We start from the raw sequence: 3,718 nt of genomic DNA, 5'->3' as shown, positions 1-3,718 counted from the left end.
TGTGGATCTGTTGGTCCTAAACCCACCCTGGTAGTCGCCTATTATATTTTTGGCCTTGGGTACTACTCTATCAAGTAGACAATATGATAAGACTTTATATGCCGTGTATAATAAAGAAATACCTCTGTAGTTACTGCATTTTTGCGGGTCTCCTTTTTTAAAAATCGGGCAGATCAACGCTGTACCAGTCTTTGGGTAGTTGCTCCTCAGACCATAAATTTTCGATGATATCATGTATTCTATTTATTGCTACCTCATCCAGATTTTTTAGAATTTCTCCCTGAATTCCATCTTCTAACGGTGTTTTATTGTTTTTTAATCTATTTCATTGATTTACTACCTCTATCCTACTAGGAGGAGGGCATTCACTGTCGTTAGGGTCAGATGATATCCATGTGAATGTTTCAGGAGGGTCCTCACAGTTAAGCAGTTGGTCAAAATACTCTCTCCATTTTTCTATAATGTTGTCTTGTTCCGTAATTATGGAGCCATCCTCATTTTTTAAGAATCTTTCATGTTTTTTGTACCCACCCCTAATTGCATTAATCTTCTGATACAGCTCACAAGTTTTGTTAACTCTATGGTTGGTCTCGGCTTCCCACAGTATATCTTTCGTGTATTTACGTTTTACGTTTTCTTTTATGGAGGATTTTAACGTACATTAGGTTAATTTCCATTTGCCTGAGATATAATGCTAGCAGATCCTTTTTCTTCACGAATACCACATCACCTTCCCATGTAGATACAATGTGTTCTTTTAAACTCTATTTCTATAGGTTTCTCACCATTTCTGGTAATGACTTCGATTTCCTCTAAGGAGTTTCCGTCAAACTATATTTCCACCGGATTTGGTTCCATATCACACTCTTACGGTGACTGAAACTAATGGATTTCTCAGGCTTACGAAAAAAAAAGGAATGAGCTGGGTGTACGGGAAATGCGCACGTTTTTCCGGTCAATCTGCTCCGAATGTTAGCCTAACGGCTTGAAAATGTACACTCCATGAGTTTCTTCTGGAGGATATTAACTTTCCTCCGGTTAATTTTCATTTGCCTGAGATAAAATGTGTTCTATCAAACTCTGTTTCTATAAGTCTATCACCATTCTTGGTAATGGCTTTGATTTCCTCTAAGGAGTTTCCGTCAAAGTATATTTCCACCGTATTTGGTTCCATATCACACTTCTACTTCAACCAAAATTACTGGATTTCTACATCTTACGATGACAAGAAGGAATAAGCTGGGTGTACAGAAAATGCGCACGTTTTTTCTGGACAATCTGATCCGAATGTTAGCCCAACGGCTTGAAAAGTACACTCTATGGGATTCTTCTGGAGGATATTTACTTTCCCCCGGTTAATTTTCATTTGCCTGAGACATAATGCTAGCAGATCCTTTTTCTTCACGAGTACCACTTGACCTTCCCATGGAGATAAAATGTGTTCTATTAAAATCTGTTTCTACAAGTCTATCACCATTTTTGGTAATGACTTCGATTTCTCTATGAGTGCCGTCAAAGTATATTTCCACCGTATTTGGTTCCATATCGCACTCTACTTCGACCAAAATTACTGGATTTCTACATCTTACGATGACAAGAAGGAATGAGCTGGGTGTACGGGAAAGGCGCACGTTTTTTCGAGACAATCTAATCCGAATGTTAGCCCAACGGCATGAAAAGTACACTCCATGAGTTTCTTCTGGAGGATTTTAACTTTCCTCTGGTTAATTTTCATCTGCTTGAGATATAATGTTATCGGATCCTTTTTTTTCACGAGTACCACTTGACCTTCCCAATGGAGATATAATGTGTTCTTTTAAACTCTGTTTCTATAAGTCTATCACTATTTTTGGTAATGGCTGAAATTTCCTCTAAGGAGTTTCCATCAAAGTATATTTCCACCAGATTTGGTTCCATATCGTAATCCTACGGTGATTTAAACTAATGGATTTCTCAGACTAACGAAGAAAAAAGGGAATGAGCTGCCTAAACTAGAAATTCGCACGTTTTTTCCGAACAATCTGCACCAAATGTTAGCCCAATGGCTTGAAAAGTACACTCCATGAGTTTCTTATGGAGGATATTAACTTTCCTTCGGTTAATATTCATTTGTCTGAGACATAATGCTAGCGGATCCTTTTTCTTCACGATTACCACCTGTCCATTACCTGGAGGTATAATGCGTTCTTTTAAACTCTGTTTCTACAAGTCTATCACCATTTTTGCTAATGACTTCGATTTCCTCTAAGGAGTTTCCGTCAAAGTATATTTCCACCGGATTTGGTTCCATATCACACTCTTACGGTGACTGAAACTAATGGATTTCTCAGACTTACAAAGAAGAAAAGGAATGAGCTGGGTGTACGGGAAATGGGCACTTTTATACATGCAATATGCTCCGAATGTTAGCCCAACGGCTTGAAAAGTACACTCCATGAGTTTCTTATGGAGGATATTAACTTTCCTCCGGTTAATTTTCATTTGCCTGAGACACAATGCTAGCGGATCCTTTTTCTTCACGAGTACCACTTGACCTTCCCAAGAAGATATAATGTGTTCTATAAAATAAATAATGGCGCTTTTGAAAACTACTGCTGATTTTAACTTCCCAAATGCACAAACTAGATTCACTTTTCGATCAAACAAAATACTGATTTTGAAAATTGAAGCATTATTTCGACTAATTATCATGAACACAGACACAATAATAAATAAAAATATATAAAGAAAAGGTAGACAATTATAGTAGATACCACTTTGCTGTACAGTAGTTGTTATGAATGTCGATGTTATGTATGTGTTCTATTTTAGTTTAATGACAAATCATTTATTATTACATATGAAAAACGATTCTAAGCTTAGACGTTGAAAAAAAAAATTATCGTAAAATGAAAATATTTATTTAGTTATTTAGCATAACTTTTCGGTGTACTATTTCTTTTTGATAGAGTTAGAAACAATTTTTGGCAACCTTCTTTCGAAAAAATTAACGTTGTTAAATGTAAAATTGAATAGAATAATAAAAATAGGATATTAATAATATCACCGAGACACAGAACAATATTATTATAGATAGGTACTTGTTTTTCAATATTTAATCATTTTATACTAATTCGTGAAGCATGAAGGAAGCTCTTCAAGAATTTCTACGGTGAGTTGTTGACTATTATAATTATATTAATTTTAATAAATTATAGTTCATATATTAATATGAGTTGTAGAGATATTTTCTTGATTTTATTACAAAAATAGTATTTATATGCAGTGGTGGCTCCCTTGCAAAGCCTCAGATTTGAAAATTTAGACTGTTCAAAGCTGATGGGAAGAACACCATGTAATATTGACGCCCTCGAAGAAATGGAAAGAATGAGAGAAATGAGATAATTTTAATCTAGTCTTACATATTTATTTATTATGTAAAAAAAAAAAATTAATGAGCTAATTTATACTTAAGACAACAGAGTTTCTTATTATATTCGAATGTATCGTAAATAAAAAAAAAAATTATGCTTTTAAAAAATCCTTTGTTTCTAATTTATTGTTATCACTAAAAAGTAGAAAACAAAAAAAATAAAAATTTTTTTTTTAAAAACATGCTTTTCTTAATACTACTTAATACATGAATGAAAAAGTTGAAAATAAACTTACTTTTAAAACAATTTCTTAATGAAACTTCAAGGTTATAAAGATATTACTATTATAAGTGTTTCTAAAATGT

This window comes from Acyrthosiphon pisum, chromosome X, assembly GCF_005508785.2.
Source record: "Acyrthosiphon pisum isolate AL4f chromosome X, pea_aphid_22Mar2018_4r6ur, whole genome shotgun sequence".
NCBI lineage: Eukaryota > Metazoa > Arthropoda > Insecta > Hemiptera > Aphididae > Acyrthosiphon > Acyrthosiphon pisum.
This window is presented reverse-complemented; position numbering follows the sequence as displayed.